General features: G+C 51.1%; 1 long non-coding RNA gene across 5 annotated transcripts in view; it reads right to left on the bottom strand.

Moving 5' to 3' along the window:
- Positions 1 to 18062, bottom strand: part of LOC102951043 — a 274243-nt gene that overhangs the window by 1807 nt on the left and 254374 nt on the right. For 3 of the 5 annotated variants that reach the window (XR_006213224.1, XR_006213223.1, XR_006213226.1), the window contains 3 exons: positions 905 to 1522; positions 364 to 532; positions 116 to 151 (listed from right to left, as the gene is read on the bottom strand). This is a non-coding gene — a long non-coding RNA (uncharacterized LOC102951043). Of the gene's footprint in view, positions 1 to 115; positions 152 to 363; positions 533 to 904; positions 1523 to 13912; positions 17962 to 18062 lie in introns of those variants that run through there. The other 2 variants (XR_006213225.1, XR_001509678.2) reach the window with 2 other exon arrangements.

Raw genomic sequence — 18062 nt, 5'->3', positions numbered from 1 at the left:
ACTGTTACTATGACTCCCAAGTGTCACCAATGGCGAGGTTATAACAACAGACAAAGGAACTTGCTCTAAGTGGTGGAGGCTGAAATCTGGCATGAAACTTCCATGCGGCACTTACCTGGCCTGCTGGCCTCCTTGAACATTTGCTCTTTATCTGTAAAACAAGAATAATAGTAGTACCTATTTTGAAGAGTTGGTATGAAGGTAAAAATGAGACCTTACACCCAGAGAGCTTAGTGCCTGGCTCACAGCGTATGTTCAATAAACGTTAGCTATTCTTAACGTTCAGGAATTACTGACAAGACTTGGTGACGAGAGTTGCCAGGGTAGACTACATTGCTAAGAAGGAGAGATCCCCAAACGCACCTTTTCTCATGAAAGTCCGAGCTGAGTGTCTCTGACTGGCAGACAGCTCTCCTCACATGGCGATTTAGGTCCCCGCGTGGCTCCACTGTCACCATCAGGCCCGGGGGTCAGGTCTTCGTTGTGGGGGGTGTCCTGAGCACAGCAGGATGTTGGGTAGCATCCCTGGCTTCTACGAGCCAGACGCTAGTCACACATGCGTACACACACAGGTCATGACAGCCAAACACCGTCTCTAGGCATCGCCAAATATCTTGGGTGGGGCGGGGGGTGGGGGTGGTGGCAAAAGTGCCCCTGGATAAGAACCACTGCTCTACAAAGGAAGAGGAGAAGAGATTGGGGGTGGGGGGGGGGCAGTTGGCCAAGTCTGCGGGAGAGAAAACTCAAGCTAATGGCTTAGCTTGATTTTGGTCTCCACTAGAATGTGAGCTCCCTGAAGGCAGGGGTCTTGTCTATTTTGTTCACTGCAGAAATCCCGCCCCCCCCCCCACACAGCCCCTCGTCTGCACCTGGAGCAGTGCCCGAACTAGCAGGCGTTCCGTACCAATGTGCGCTGTGGACGGGAGCAGCCTTCACCATCCAAACATATCTTGAATGCTTTCCAAGAACCCAGCGCTGTGCTTATAAAGGACACCCTCTCTCCTTGTGTCAGGAAATATTAATAATAATGAGAATAATAATTTTAAAAGGCCAGATGCAATGGAAGGAAATCCCATGGGGTCTTCCCACCCCCGCCCTGCCTCGGGAGAGGCTGAGAATCTGGAAATAAGAAAAGAGAGTCCAGACCGGGCTACTGCTCCACTGCTGCCGAGTTCATCCTCCCGAGAGGCCTCCCGATGTCCGAGCTTTACAGGTCCCCCTGCTCTGCCCGTTGCCAAGTCACTGCATTCTCTGACAGAAGACCCGATGATGCCAGAGGCAGCCACCCGCAATCCTTCGTCCGTTAAGTGAGGCTCCGTGGGGTTTCAAGTCTCCCCTTCACTTCGGAGGCCCCGTTCCTTCTTTGAAGCGCCTCCCCTCCTCCTAGCTCTGACATCTCTGTCAACATCACAGGGCGAAAGATGCAATGACATTACGGTTGCCGCAGATTAATCTAATGGCTGTATTGATTTCCCGGTCACATCTGCTCCAAAAGAGCTGCAGAGAATCAGCCCCTCAGGGTCTGGAAAGATAAAAGAAGAGAAACATAAGTGGGCCTTTTTTTTTTTCCTTTCGAGAAATAATAACTACAAACAAATTAGTGTTTGAGTCCATGTTACAGGAGACCACGAAATACAAGCACAGTGGCCGAGACATGTAATGTGTGATGCAGAAGAAACTGATTGCCAAAGTAGCCTGAAAAAAACCCCTGCAAGTGATTCATGCAGGGCCATTAAAGCGGCAGTCAGATTGTATAGGTAATGAAAAGATACCAGCGATGTGAAATTAAGATCTCTGAGCCACAATTCCCTTACCTGGAACAGGGACTGGTGATATCTATTCTGCAGGATTATTGTGAAGAATAAAGGAGTCAAATGAGAAAACATCATGCAAAATCTCTGTCACATATTGAAATATCAATTAATACTATTTTTGTTTCACAGGAGTCAAGAAAAGTAAACACCCAGGATCTATACGTGGTTTTAGGTAGGACAATTGATGAGAAGAAGTTAACGTTAGGACAACGTCAGAACAACCTTCCATAAATAGTATTAGGGGAAAAATGTCTATAAAATCATTTGCAGTTCCTCCCTGACATAAACAGGCAACAGCCCATGTGTCCCCCTAAGGGGGTCTCATGGGATGGATGCCAGATTCAGCCTTTCCAGATCCCAACATTGGCAGTAAGGCCACTCCCAGCACACAAAGTGCTATCCTAGCGCGCCCCGGAGCGAGCAAACTTCCCACCCTGCCACCTCCAAGGAGCCAAAGAGCCCAGCGATTATAGGAGGTGAGGTAGAAAGGAGACAGATTCAGTTCTAGAGCCACCTTGCAAAGCAAGACCAGATGTCAGCGGCCAAAGAAATCAGATTCATGAAAGAAGGCCTGAGGGACTGTTTTGGCCAAAGGCTGCCATCCACAGCATTGGCTTAGTGCGACAATCATTTTGACTCCAATTCTTCATCTCTAAGGTGTTGGCCAATGGGGAAGGACCTCTTCCTTTCTCCCTCCCTCCCCCGCTTCTTCCCTTCCTCTCCTTTTCTTTCCCTTCCTCCCTGATTCCCAGGCACTGGGGTTCCAGGACACCATGAGACATACACTCTGGACTGGGTCAGCAGATACGGCAGTTGAGGAGTCTTTGGTGACTCTCAGAACGGTCCAAGGAACACGGGTGCAAATGGCATCCTCTTGTACTTTTCAGAAGACAGCCCCACTGGTCACCTTTAACTTTGGTCAAACAGGACCAGGGAAAGCTTTCTGGTTCAGAAAGTGGCAAACATCCAGATATGCTGATTAAAAGTGGCTCTCCCCCAATCACAACCTCTAGGCGCTAGGAATGCAGGGTGATTTGGTTTCATGTAAGAGAATAGAGTCCTAGGTGAGCACCTACAATATCCTAGGCATTGGGGACAGATTCAGAGATGCGTGGCATTCAAGTATTCATTCAGTAATATTGATCAAGCTCCTACTATGTGGCAGCCATATTAGGACCTGGGTTCAGGGAAGTAAATCCAGTGGGGAAAAGGACATTTTTTTCTGCTTTCAAGTTATTCAGAGAGCTACAGAAGAATTAATAACTTAAAAACAGGAGTTGTAAATCCAGTAGGAATGGCAAGGAAGGGCTGACTGAAATGAGTCTACAGGGTGAGCAGTTGTGATTCAGCAAAAACTTTGCGAATGAATGAATGAATGAGTGACTAGGTATGAATGAATGAACAGGTCAAAGATAGAGACCTCCAGGAGGAAGAATCATCCAGCACAAAAGCACGGGTGCATGCGAGACCATCAAAATCGTCAGCAAATAAGAACAGCAGGTGTGTGAGAAGGTTGCAAAGAGTAATGATGATGACAGAAAGATGACTGGCATTTCTTGAGTGTTTTCCAGGTACTTGACACTGTTCGAAGGGCCTCCAGCGCATTCTTTCATTGACTAGGCATTAGACTATTAGCCCCACTGCACACATGGGAAAACTGAGGTACAGTGAAGCTAACAAATTGCCCGGAGTCACACAACCCACAGGTGGTGGAGCTGGGACTCAAACGAGTGCCAGAGTCGTCACTCTTCACCTCTGGATCTTGGGGAGGGCTTTGCGTGTCCCAGGGAGGTTTCTAGATTCAGTCTTGCGGGTGATGAAGAAGCCCATAAAGGATGCCACACTGCCCTTCCCCTCGAACATCTCACGTTCTACAAGGAAAGCTGGGCATGGCAGAGGCCTTTGGAGTCTACAGACGCCGTGGCAGGTGCTGCACTGTGGGCACAGACAGGGAGGTGTGTCTATGCCTCTGCTCCGGAATGAGGGCAAGTTGAGCACTCACTGGACTGATGGAAGAACGCTTCACGGAGCTTCATTTGAGTTGAGTCTGGAGGGAAGGCAGGGAGCTCAGGCAGATGTCACAGTATGTACAAAGGCACGACAGCTGGAAATTGCAGATGTTTGGGGCAGTCGCACTTGGAGCACTCCGGAGCAGTGGGGACAGAGTGGCAGGAGCGTCACGTTCTTCACTTGGACGGAGCCTGTCTGAAGCCCTGGGTCAAGGGTTCGGGCACTGAAGGAGCAGTGGCCAAGGGGGCTCCAAATACTGAAGACGGCGGCCCTGCATCGATTGCTTAAGATAGTAGCAGTGAAACTCATGCAAGAAACCCTGGAAAACATGCTGGGAGCTTTCAAAGCGCTGGACAGCTGTTCCGCTGAGCACCCGGCCCTCTACGAGGGTGAAGGCGAATGACCCCAGAATGGGCCGACGGACCCAAGAAATGTCTCTTTCCGCTTTTCTTTTTTCAATTTTTATGAGGAAAAAAATCCCTTGACACTGGCTAATATGAGAAAGTGCAGTAAAAGCACCTGAACCAGGGAGAAGGCAAGAGATGAAGGGGGAAAGCATCTGAGACCAAGGACCAGCCTCACCCTGACCAGCAGCCTGCTAGGCATACCGCCTCTTTTTCCTGGGAAGACTGCATTTCCCAGCCGACCCTGTGGGTGTTTCGGGCCATGTAACTGAGTTTGGGCCAATGGACCATGAGCCAAAGGCAGGAAAGCCACTTCCAGGCCTGGCCCTTTAAAACATCCCACATGACCCTCTGCCCTCTTTCCCCTTCCAAGGTGACCTTGGGGGAACCACATGCTCCAGTCAGTGCAAGAACAGGAGAGTCAGCTCAGTCTGGTAGGACTGTGACTTGAGCAAGAAATGTATTTCATTTGTTAATCCGCTAACACTTCAGGGGGTCCCCCGTGGCTGCAACCATGATTCTCCAGTGGTTCTAAAGCGTGGTCCACAGACCTGCAGTCAGCTTCCTCGAAGAACTTGTTTGAAACACAAATTCTCCAGCCCCATCCTAGACCTACCAGTGAGAAACTCTGTGCATGGGCCCAGAGATTCAGGTGATGGTGATGCGGCCAAAATAAGGACCAGTACTCACTCGAATATGCTACTGTGTGGCCTTCATTTCTGAGCCTCAGTTACCCCTTCTGTTCCATGGGAACAGAACCCTTGCTGGGTTCAAATGATACCACATAATGGGATGTATATAAAGAATCCAGCTCAGTAGCCCACACACGGTCAATGCACACTCTTCTCTCTCTTCCTTTCTGCCTGGAGCCAGGGCCTTGGGAGAGCCAGAGAAATAGAAGGGAGGATTCCCGCCTTCTGGGGAAAAGGGGGGGACCCTCCAAGATGGCCCCCCCTGATCCTGCCTTCCAGGGCTCAAGCCCTGTGTAATTCTCTTCAGTGTGTGTGGGCTGGACATAGTGACTCTGTCTAACGAACAGACTATACACTACAGCCCTGCCCCCTTGGAGGTTCAAGGGAAGAAGTCTTTCCTCCTTGGAGCATCTCGTGACTCCAGACATTCCCCAGATTGTGGCTACACTGCTCCAGCCTCTGCCTCTGTCTTCACATGGCCTTCTCTTCTCCCTTGTCTTCCCCTCTTCTGTCTCTTGTAAGGATGCTTGTCATCGGGTTTAGGACTACCCAGGTGACCCAGGATGATCTCAAGATCTTTCACTTAATTACATCTGCAAACATCCTTTTTACACATGAGCCCACACTCATAGATTCTGGGATGTGGACATATCTTTTTGGAAGTCACCATTCAACCCACGACACGGCCCAAAGACACGGATGTTGTTCAACATTATATTCCCCTGACGAGACACCTAATGGAGTGCTTGACCAAAAGTCGAAATTTGGCACAATTCTGTTGAACAGAAAGGCATCAGAGCATGGCATTTGAGTGACTGGGCTTTAGAATTAGCTACACCTCAACCACTTACAAACGATGTGACGTTAGGCAAATCATTTAACCTCTCTGAACCTCGGTTTCCTCCTGTGGACATTTTAATTATACCTATCTCATGAGACTATTGTGAGCACGAAGCTAGGAAGTGCAAAGCAGCCCCACGTGGCACCTACTAGGGATACGACGTGCAGACACGGTACCTGGCACGTCGGGGGCCCTCGGCGAGGGCTCGCCACTCTGACTAGCTTGTTGATGATTGTAGCTGCTCTGGTTTCTGCCCTCACAAAACCCCCCAGACACTTGCTCTGACTGCAACAGGGGCCCCTTCCCCTTCTCGGGGTCCCTGGGGCACCCGGGAGCCCTTCTTTGAGACAGCTGTGGACAAGAATCCCAGCCCTGCCCACCCCCCCCCCCCATGGGCCTCCTCCCTCCCCACTGCCTGGCTCACCTCCTCTAGGGACGCGTCCCAGAGCAGGGCTGGCAGCAAGCCTGCCTGGGCCCCTCATTGTTATTCCTGGCACGAGCTAACCCTGCCAGCATCCTCAGAGGCCCATAAAATTGCCCACAGTTTGTCTTTCATCAGAGCAGCTCAAAGCCCCGTGGCATCCTCCAGAGGAGACAGTGTCCCAACTGGGTTCTGGGAGCCGGCTACTTCCCAGGATGGTCTGGTATGTGCGAAGCAGAGGGAGCGAGTGTGAACTGAAATAACCCAGCCGGGCACTGGCTTGAGGACGGCACGCTTCCAGGCTGCCAGGGAGATACAAGGATTTGTGTGTAGAGGAGAGACGCTTTCTGGGCTCTTCGGGATGTCAGTGCCCTGAGTCACACACGAGTGGGTCTGCATCCCCACTCTGCTACTCGGTATAGCTGTGTGACTCTGGGCATTTCGCTTAACTTCTCTGTGCGTCAGTCTCTGCCTCTCTAAAACAAAGCGGAGGTAATAACATCCACTTCACAGGGGTCCGGGAGGATTCAAAGGATCATGCAGGCAGAGACAGCAGCTCATGTATCTCACAGAGGGCTTGTACCCAGAACCTGTTGAGAACTCCCGCGTGTCGACAGGACAGGCAGACTCCCTCCCCAAGTGCAAAAACAGCTCAAACAGACCCTTCACAAAAGGAGATATACACAGTAAGTTCATAACAAGGTGCTCGATGCACCTGAGTCATCGGCAAAATGCGAACGACAACAACGAGATACCATTTCCAGCCACCAAGCAGGGCGGCCAAAGCAAAAAAGACTGTCAACACCAAGTGTCGGTGACAGCATGGGCGGGAGTACAGTAGTGATACAGCCCCTCGGAAAAACAGTTTGGCAGCTGCTTAGAAAACTAAAAATACACTTAACATATGACCCAACAATTCCACTCCTAGGTATTTCCCCAAGACACACGTCTACACACAGCCATGTGCGTGAAAGCTCATAGCAGGCTTCCTCAGAATCACCCCAAACTGAAAACAGCCCAAATGTCCATCGATAGATGAAGGCATACACAGGGTTTGTGTGTATCCAGACAACGGGACAGTGGCCAGCAACAGAAAGGAACAGCCATGGGCCTACCCGGACGAATATCATAAGCACTCCACGAGCGAAGGGAGTCAGACATGAAAGAGAAGGACTTCCTTCAAAAATTCTAGAACTCAGCAATGAGCCTGCAGCATCCGTGGTGACAGAAATCAGAACAGTGGTTGTCTTCATGTGAGGGTGGTAGGAGACTGAGCGGAAGAAGCTCGAGGACATTTCTGGAAGGATGGACATATCCTATATTTGTATTTGGGGTAACGGGTGGGTACTTGGGGGTGACGGATGGGTACGTGAGTCTATACATTTGTCAAAACTCACCAAACTCAGCACTTAAGACCTTTGCATTTTGTTGTATGTAAATTATATCTCAATAGAAAAGAGAGGAGGGACACCTGGCTGGCTCAGTTGGTAGAGCATGAGACTCTTGATCTCGGGGTCGTGAGTTCAAGCCCCACATTGGGCCTAGAGCTTACTTGACCGGAGAGGAAAGGAAAGGAGAGGAGAGGAGAGGAGAGGAGAGGAGAGGAGAGGAGAGGAGAGGAGGGGAGAGGAGAGGAGGGGAAAGGAGGGGAGGGGAGGAGAGGAGGGGAGAGGAGAGGAGAGGGGAGAGGTGAGGAGAGGGGAGGGGAAGGGAGGAGAGGAGAGGAGAGGGGAGGGAGAAGGGGAGGGGAGGGGGAAAGGGAGGGGAGGGGGAAGGAGAGGAGAGGAGAAGGGAGGAGAGGAGAGGAGAGGGGAGGGAGAAGGGGAGGGGAGGGGGAAAGGGAGGGGAGGGGGAGGGAGAGGAGAGGAGAGGAGAGGAGGGGAGGGGAGGGGAGGGGAGGGGAGAGGAGAGGAGAGGAGAGGAGAGGAGAGGGGAGAGGAGAGGAGAGGGGAGGGGAAGGGAGGAGAGGAGAGGAGAGGGGAGGGAGAGGGGGAGGAGAGGGAGAAAGGGGGGGAGGGGAAGGAGAGGAGAGGAGAGGGGAGGGGAGGGGAGAAGAGAAGAGAAGAGAAGAGAAGAGAAGAGAAGAGAAGAGAAGAGAAGAGAAGAGAAAAAAGAAACGATTGAAAGGATTATATATATAGAATGCTCAGCAAGGGGGCCAAGCTTATAGACAGAAGTCAGTAAATGTCAGCTACTATCAGAAAATGGCAAAACACAAGTAAAAAGCATATACGTGACCACATGTTGGGAGTCCAGAGTGCTATCTGGATTCTGACCCAAACCAGTCTTGTCCCCCTCTCAAGGACATGACAAAACTCACTGCTGTTGGAGCCGCGGAGCTGGGCAGGGGGGTGGGGCCGGGGGTGGTAACTTTGGGGAGCGGTTGAGAACAGGCATACGAACAATGAAGATGCACGGATGCCTCAGTGGGTCCACAGTGTGAACTGCCACATCCAGGGTTTCAAAGACGCCCAAAGCAGCCGTGCCGAGGAGACCGGCCTGGCTGCCGGGGCGGCAGGCTTTCAGAGACAGGACAGCTTCCAACGAAAGGGAACTGGCTGGGGCCCCACTGTCCCCGTACTGCTATGTAACCCCAGGCCACCTTGCCTCCTTCCTGAGCTTCCCTGGAGGGCTCCTCCTGCATCCCTCACTCTTTCTGGAAAGTTCCATCTGCAGAACGTGCCGTGGCTGGCAAGAAGACATTGCTCCCAGCAAGGCACCTTGTCCATTCCACTTCATCGGAGGCCCCTCACCGGACGCGGATCTGCAGCGGTACCTGGGCTCAGCCTGGGGTGCCGCTTACTCGGCTCCGGGGAGCCCCGTCTGTCACGTGGGGCCCAGGCCAAACGAGGGGCTCCCCTACCCCGTGGCTCTGAGGTTCCTGCGGCGTGGCTGTCAGCCTCCCACCTTCTCCCGCCGTGGCCTGGGTCCCCTCCCCAAAGTCACGGGGACAGCAGCGGACCGATGCCAAGACCTACGGGTGGGGCCTCCCTGGTGGCGCACTGCCCGGCTCCCGCGGTCCACCCTTCATTCCTCCGTGGCCGGCCCAGCCTCGGCAGCCTCAGAGATGCTGCGTTTGCATAAAGTGATTGCCCACGGTGCCTCTTCAAGAGAACACTTCGCGTCTGAAGATTATAGCAACAGAAGAAGGAAAAAGTAAGATTTCCCTATCATCCGCTACCAAACAGGGCTGCCGGTTGGAAAATGGCCCACATTTGGGGTGCAAATCATGCGAAGACCTTAGGAGCCTCTGGGGAAAGCATCTTTGTGGAAAGGAGTAAAAGTACCACCGTCTGGGTTCTCATCAAAAGACTTTGTTTCTACCGGTCAATCAAGAGCCAGAGCCAACGGCACTGAATTGCTGAACTCAGAGTAAGCATTTGGGGGGGGGTTTTGTTGAAGGGGAAGAGAACTACCATTTCGCGTCCGCCTATGACGTGCTAGGTGCCCAGGGCTGGCTACGTAATCAGCAAGGCCCATCCAGTGCAAAGTGAAAACGCAGGGTCTCTTGTTCCAACTGGAAGAAGCAAAGCTTTTTACTTTATTCTGCAACCTCTGTCCTGATCTGTTGTGAACTGTTTGTTTGCTATTTAAAATCTTTTTTTTTTCTTTTTTTTATTCTATTTATCCTGAGAGAGCACGCAAGCCGGGTAGGGGCAGAGAGAGAACCCCAAGCAGGCTCCGCACTGTCAGCACAGAGCCCGATGCTGGGCTCAAACTCATGAACCATGAGAACATGACCTGAGCCGAAATCAAGAGTCGGATGCTCAACAAACTGAGCCCCCCAGGCGCTCCTGTTTGCTGTTTAATGTCAAGTTCGGGAATGCTTTTGGGGTGCGTGCAGCCCCTCACAGATGCCCACAGCCCCGTCCCGCCACCTGCCCCTTCGCATGCCTGGACCCCAGTCCCCAGCAGGAGCAGAGGGTAGGTGCCAGAGGTGGCAAGGGAAGGGAGGGGACAGCCAGGAACCCATCCGAGGAGGCAAGAAGGTGATAGGAGGCAGGACTTTACGTCCCAAGCACAAATTCAGATACAAGTATTCAGAATTTCAAGACGGCTATGGCAGACCATTCAACTCACTCGGAGAACCTACCCACCCACCCCCCCCCCATTTCTGCCAGCCAGAATAGCTGAAGGCTATGACCCTGCTAGCCAACATGGGGTCAGGGCCTTGGCAAAGTTACTCACCTTCCCCGTTTATAAAATGAGGATAGGAAGAGCACTCCTACATCAGGCTCATTTGAGAATCAGTTGACCTAATAACGATGGCCAACTCTGAGATAACACTCGCCATGTGGCCCCCACTATTTCATGTGCTTTACAAATATGAACACTTTCAACCCTCATAACAAGCCAGTAGATGGGTTTGCACTTTACAAAAGAAAAACCTGAGGGCGCCTGGGTGGCTCAGTCAGTTAAGCGTCCGACTCTTAATTTGGGGTCAGATCGTGATCCCATAGCTTGTGAGTTCAAGTCCTGCAGTAGGCTCTGTGCTGACAGTACAAAGCCTGCTTGGGATTCTCTCTCTCTCTCTCTCTGACCCTCCCCAAGCTCGCTCACTCTTGCTCTCTCTCAAAATAAATAAGTAAGCTTAAAAAAAAAAACAAAATTAAGGCACAGAGAAGTAAAGCAACTTGCGCATACCCACACAGCTGGGAAAGGGGTAAGTGTCATGGCCAAGATTTGAGCACATCTGCCGAGCTCCAGAGTCTGCCTCTGGGCCAATGCCACACAGCTCGGCCCCTAGAAAGCCGTGGACGCTGGTTCTGACTTCGTTTGGGGTCATCCTCACAATGAGCCAACGAGGTAGGTTTTAGAGGAGAACAGGGAGGTGAAGAAACCTGTCCCAGCAGGACTGGCTCCAGGAAAGAAGAGGCTGTGAAGTGCAGGAGTGGGGAGAGATGGGGAAGGGGGGCCTCTGACAGCAGGGACCTGCATGGATGACTAGACCATGGGCTCCAGGAATAAGTGGAAGGTTTGATTTGGAGGGACACGGGAGAATGGTGGCTGCAGCCCCAGGGTGCTAACGTCCTAGGTTATCAGGGCAGGACAGCTGCTCCAAGATCACTGAATCTGAGTTTTAATTTTATGGTTGGGGAAACCGAGGCTGGAGGAGAGAAATGGCCAGTCTAATGCCCAGAGTCAGGAAGTAGAGTGCTGGGAGCAGATGACCCCCCCAGCCAGAGTGCTTGGCAGGTCAGTGGAGCGTCCTGAGCGCCTATCAAGGGTCCCAGGTCCATAAACCCCTCCCAACAGGCTCCTGGAAGACCCTTGATACCACAGTCCCAGGCACAGCCGAATCCTTATAAAATAAAACTCCTTGCTATCAATAACGCAATTTCTGACTAGGGTCACTTTCATCGTTTGTAAATTTAGAGGAAAAAACACAAACCCCACTAGCTTGGAAGTCAGACAGACCCAGGTTTGAAAAGGGCTCTACCACTTACTGACTGTGTGATCTTAGGCAAATTACTTAACCTTTCTGAGTTTCAGTTACCTCATCAGTAAAATAGCTCTGAAGTGAGATCACTTCATGGCAAACATAGATTTCTGGAACAGATTACATGGAAAGGAAAGGAGGCTACAGACTGTGAAACTTCCCTGCTGGGCACAGCCGGCACATTGTAGGTGCTCAATAAAGGCCATTCTGAATTCATTAGAGGCCAAGCCTCCAAGTTCATGGGCCAGACGAGTCTCGGAAGAGATGTCAATTCTAGAACCACCTAAAAGCACCTACCAGACATCTCCATCTAAAGCCCAAGAAGGGAAAACACCACAGGATTTGGAGAGGTCTGAAATAGGGCTCGGAGACAAGACTGGGAGGTCCCGGTGATGGGCGGCTGGGAGGGAGGTTGAGGAGGAGGGTAAGTGCGAAAGAACTTGTATTTTTGGAGGTGTTTCTTCTATTTAAGGTGTTGCTAACCCCCTGGTTAAACTCATTTTTGATTCTTGGCAGGAAAACACATTCAGGCTAAGCAGTGAGAACAGACCCTAGCTGGGAAAGTACTCACCGACTCTCAAGTCTCTCTTGTTTTACTGCAACTGACTTGGGTTGAACAACTCGATTTGAATAATTGCACTTTGAGGATTTCTAGGGGAAGTACCCAGGGTCATCTTCTGACTGGAGATTCTATGACACGAACTAATTCTGTAAGTCTGGAAGATTCCCCTGGACTGCAATGCATGCCTCCTACAAATACTTTATTGCCCACCCAGTGTGTGCAGATGCTGTGTTAGAGACTGAGGACACGCAGGGAGCAATATGGACACGGCAGAGGGCTTATGAGCACCAGGGGAAGCTTGCAAAACAGAATCACACACGGTAATAAGCACCTGATGGAAGAATGGTAAAATGTGCCCCGGGTGGGTAACTCAACAAAGAGGTGACACTGAGGAGGAGACTGAAGGGTGGAGGGGAGTGTGTGGGTCTCCTGGGGTGGCCAAAGCTCCACAGACTGGGAGGCTTAAAACCACAGAACTTTATTCTGTCGCAGTTCCGGAGGATGAAGGTCTTGAATCAAGGTGTCCATGGGGCCATGCTCCCTCTGACACCTGAAAGGCAAGGTCCTTCCTGGCCTCCCCTAGCCTTTGTGGTGGGCCAGCAACCTTACACACCACATGGCTTGCAGAAGCTTCCCCACCCATGTCTGCCCCTGCCTTCACACGGCCTTCTCCCCATCTGTCCATCTCTCTTACAAAGACACCATGACTGGATTGGAGGCCATCTTGATCCAGAATGACTTCATCTAAACTGGATTATGTCCGCACAGACCCTATTTCCAAATAAGGTCACGCTCACAGTTGCTGTGGGTCAGGACTCCAATATGTCTTCCTGGAGGACCCAGTTCTATGCAGTACAGAAAACAGCACAGGTAGGTGAGGAGTCAGCAAAGCCACGAGCTGGAGATGAGCTGGAGGGGCAGGAGATGGCCCCTTGGGGGACACAAAGAAGCCACTGTGAAGAGGGGAAAGTAGGTCCAGGAGACAGAGAGAAACTGTGGGGACTTCGCCAGCTCTTCACGCTCTGAGACGGGCACGCCTCTTCCAGCTCATGCGCAAGTGGGCGTCGAAGACCTTGACATACAGGCAGGGAATCACGGCCCCTGCATCTCCATTGTCTGAGGTACCACGCCGGTGACTGGCAGGCCACCCTGGGGAACTAAGAGTGAGGCAGAAACTTCCTGGCAATGATGTGCTCTCCAGTCTGGAAAACCAGAGGCGAAAAGTACCCCGTTGACTGTACATCACGGCTTGAGTGCATCTTGGCAGGCAGCCAGGGAAGCCAGAAAGTGTCCTCCTTTGCAAAAAACATGGCACCTCGGTTATATATATAAAATATATTTTGGTCTTTGAGAGATATATATACACACACGAACTTTTTATATATATCTTGATATACATGCTATGTCTATATATGATATACATGCTTGAAACTTTCAGCCATATATAAATATATAAAACACATATATTTTATCATATATATATTTACATATATATATGTATATGTGTATATATATACACATATACATATATATGTGTGTGTGTATATATATACACATACATATATATGTGTGTGTGTGTGTATATATATATGTGTGTGTATATATATATGTGTATATATATATGTATATGTATATGTATATATATATACGTATACATATATATATATACATATATATATACATATGTATGTATATATATATAAATAAAACCAAAAGGCTTTTGCTTGAAATAGAGGTTTATTTTCTGTGCCGGCTGTCTTTGGTCTAAGGTCATTCATTCATTCCACAAATATTTACAGAGTGCTACCATGTCACAGGTGGGGTTCTCAGCGGGGGCTAAGACAGAAATCCCTGCTCCCCCCACCCTGGAATTGAATCTCCAGCGAGATAAGGGGCACTAATGGATCAACTCACACAATCGTGAGGCACGGTACAAGGTGCCAAGAACAACGGAGGAAAATAAAGGCAGGAAAGAGAAGAATGAGAGTTGCAGAGTGGTGGTGGGGGGGGGGGGGTGGGTACGACGGTGAATGTGAAATAGTGGCCAGGGGAGGCCTGGCTGAGGTGGTAAGGCCAGAACAAAGGCCCGGAAGAGCTAAGGGAGTGAGCGGTGATGAGGGAGTCCAGCAAGAGCAAGCTGCTGAGCGGAGCTCGAGTGTCTGCGAGAGGGCAGGGGCAGGATGGCAGGTGGGATGAACAGGACAGAAGGAACGAGGGCACGGTCAGGGTAGCGGGGCTGGTTCACATGGGCCTCCCAGACCGTTGCAAGGCCCGTGGCTTTTACTCTGAACAGGATGGGAAGCCTGCGGGGGGGTTTGGAGCAGAAAGGTCAGGTGCCCCGGCTTGATTTCCAAGGGTGACTCTGGCTGTTGCTGTGAGAACAGATTGTAGAGGGGCAAAGGGCAGATGCAGAGACCCGTCAGGGGCTGTCGTACTAATGCAGGCAAGAAATGATGGTGGCTGGGACCCAGGTAGGGGCTTTGGGGTGGTGAGAGGGCATGATATTCTGGGTATGGTTTGCTGATGGTCTGGATAGGATAGGTGAGTGATGGGGAGACCAAGGTTAACTGACTCCAAGGCTGAGCGACTGAAGAGTTGGCGTTGTCATTACCAAGGATGGAGAAGACCACAGAAAGGTGGACACGAAGCCAGGGGAATCAGAAGTCTGAGACGCTGGCGAGACTCTCCAGTCTGGAGAGTGTCTGCCTCTTCAGCCTCAGCAGGAGAAACACAGCATGTTGGTCGGGCCCTTGAGAGGCCTCTCCTGCCAGCCTTGACCTAGGGGCCTCCAGTACATCCTCAATTGCAGAGCGTTCTTGAGAGCATCCTTCCCAGGATGACCTGGGAAGGGCTCACAATTCAGCATCCCCCGGGGGAGTCATTCTCACACTCAGCACCTACTAAGTGCCAGGAGCATGTGATCTATGAATAAGACCCTACCACGTACTTACCACCATCACCATCTGAAAAAAAAGAGGAATGTAAGGTACAGAGCGCTAAGTAACCTGTCCACTGTCACACTAGAAGATGGCCACTGTCTTCACTCTGCACACAGTGATTTCCAGCCAAGGTGGAGGGACTACTACCGGAAGGGCGGGTTTTGTCAAAGCCGGGCTGGTGCTGTGGGGAGGAGACCGGCTGGGGGTGATTTGAGAAGCTCTCTGTTCCTCTTGGCAGCTGTCTTTCCATTCTTACCCCTCCTGTGCCCCTGCGCTTAGACTGTTGATCGAAAGGCACCACTCCACCTGCACAGCCCTGAAGTGCAATGTTTCCCCGGGGTTGCAACCCCACCTCTGGGCTGTCCTCCATGTTACTCTGAACCCAGGGGCTTCTTCTCCCCTTTCTCCCAGGAGGGGAGGATCTCAGCCGCAGTCCTTGGGCTACAAAGGGTCCAGGCCCGGTACCAGGAGTTAACTGCACCTCCCACGTGTGCACTCTTGACCCGAGGCCATGAATCCAGTTCCTCATGGGAGGGACAAGATGGGTGGAAGGAAGCAGAGACAAGAGGGCACAGGGATGCCCCAGGAAGAGAGACTCAGTGGGAACAACTTCAGATCCAGCTCATGGAAAAGCGTCAGGACTCAGGGAGCAGGACAGAATAGGGTTCCAGGCCACTGCATGGGGCAGACAGAGGCAGCACAGCCTTGTCAGCCACACAGGAGATGAACTGTCTTGGGGGGTGGCCGGGAGGGGAGAGGAGGCGGGGGTACCAAACACCTGGTCACTGACTGTGGGTCAGAGGAAGACAGAAACTCATGCTGGCAGAGGGCGGTGTTTTCTGAAGTTCATCTCTGCGACAAGGGGTCCGGAATGGGATAGAGTATGGGCGAGTCCTAAAGCTTGTGCTAGGCAGTGTCCAGAAGAAAAATGGCACCATGATTAAAAAACCTGCCTGTCTGGGTTTGAATCCTGGCTCTGCCATTTATTTAGATTCTCAGGCAAGTGAATTAACCTCTTATGCCTCAATTTCCCCCATCTCTACAAGGGACGAGAACCCCACCTGCCTCGGGGTTGGTAAGTGGCAAGAAATAACTCCAAGCCTGAAGCCCTGACACGGGGCCTGGTTCACACAGTTGGTCCTCCCGGCTAGTGTATCAGAGGACTATCTGGGCCAGGAGTCAGCAAGCCTTTTCTATAAAGGACGAGAGAGTCAGTGTTTTGGGCTTCGTCAGCCATATAGTCTCTGTTGTGCATTCTTTTTAAAATTTTCAACCCTCTGGAAATGTAAACACCATTCTCAGTCCAAGGTCCTTACAAAAACCGACCACTGACCAGATCTGGCCTGCAGACTGTAATTTCACATTCCCCGGTATAGATGGAGATTGAGCCTGGAGATCCAGATGTGGCTGGGGCCAGGGTCCTGTTGGCTGGTTTCCTGTACCTTACAGGGCTGGGCTAGGGGCAATGGTGGGAAGAGCCCTGGGCACAGGGGGAACAGCAGACTCAGTGATGAGAAGCCTGGACAGGTGATGCAGAGGAAATGTGGTAGGACCGGGGACACGGGGAGGGCCAGGCAGGGCTGCTGTGTGCTCTCACTCTGAGCTTGGACCTCACCTGTTGGCATCATGGCATCACAGTCTAAGAGACACAGGAAGCCAGAGCCTCTGAGGACAGCAGGCACTGTGACATTCACAAGAGAGGACTGTTTATCCTCCCCAACATTTATGAACCATTTACCATGTTCCAGGCGCTGTTCTAAGCCATGAACAAGACAGAAGTGACCAGGCTCCACGCCTGGAAGTCCTGGCTGACTTTCTGCACCTTTACTTGCAAGGATGTACTTGTCTCATTGAACCCAGCCTTCATGGGTTCCTGGTCAGTCTCTTCCTTGGGGCATAGGGACCTGGAAGCCTGTTATTCTGTCTTTGTAGAGGGAAAGGAAGAAAAAGATCTGCTGACCATGAAGTGGTAACTAGACAATGACCCCGCCTTGTTCAGCTGGCACCGTGGACAGGGAGCCCTTAGTACGTGGTACCCAGGAAGATCCTTCTCACTGCCCCCAAAATCAAAGTTGTAAGAGGCTCCTAACCGTGGGCCCTGACCATCTAAGAGAGCGGCAACATGTAGCAAAAAGCTGTTGACTATCTCTCTCCCAAACTGAGAAATAAAGGACTTATTATAAAAATAGCTGAGTAGTTACTATGTTTCAGGAGCTTGATCTCATTTAGTCTTCAGAACAACCTGATGTGGTGAAGTATCATTGTTGCCATTTTACAGATTGGAAAATTGACTCCAAGTGAAGGTAACTTGTTATTATGACGCCATAGTGAAGGTGTCCAAGGTCCCTCCATTCACAACAATGAAAAACCTATGCACTCTGTGCCCCAGACACAGTGACCTTCCTTTGGCTCCCGGCCAGCACTTCATCCCTTGGAACCGAGTAGTAAGTTGCATCTAGCACATTATCCTTATTTTATCTTGACTCTCCTCCTGTGAGGAGGCCTAGACTCATTGCAGGACACGTGGCCGATCCCTAATGAATACACCAGCAATTGACGGGTGGCTTGAGTTTTCTTACCCAGAAATGAGAGTAACACCACCTTACTCGTGAGAGCCGCAGGGCATTGAGAAGTCTATTCTGAGCATGCTGCAATAGCGTGGCAGAATTAAGGTGTCAAAGGAAAAATGAAGTACTTCAGAGAGGGCATGAAGAAAATGTATTTGAAGCCGGCTGCTAGTTTTCAACTTGTAACTGCCCACACGCCTGCAATCGGGGGGAAATGAAATCCAGCGGACAGGGTGGCCTCGACGTTCAGAGCAGGGGCCACGAGGATTTTCTGTAAAAAGCCAGATAGGATGTAGTTTAGCTTTCGCAAGGCCACAGGTTTCTCTCACAACGATGGAGCTCCATCGCTGCTGCAGGAGATCAGCTCTGGAC

The sequence above is a fragment of the Panthera tigris genome, chromosome F2, assembly GCF_018350195.1.
Source record: "Panthera tigris isolate Pti1 chromosome F2, P.tigris_Pti1_mat1.1, whole genome shotgun sequence".
In the NCBI taxonomy this organism is placed as follows: domain Eukaryota; kingdom Metazoa; phylum Chordata; class Mammalia; order Carnivora; family Felidae; genus Panthera; species Panthera tigris.
Note: the sequence above shows the minus strand (reverse complement) of the source record. Positions and strands in the feature narration are given on the sequence as shown.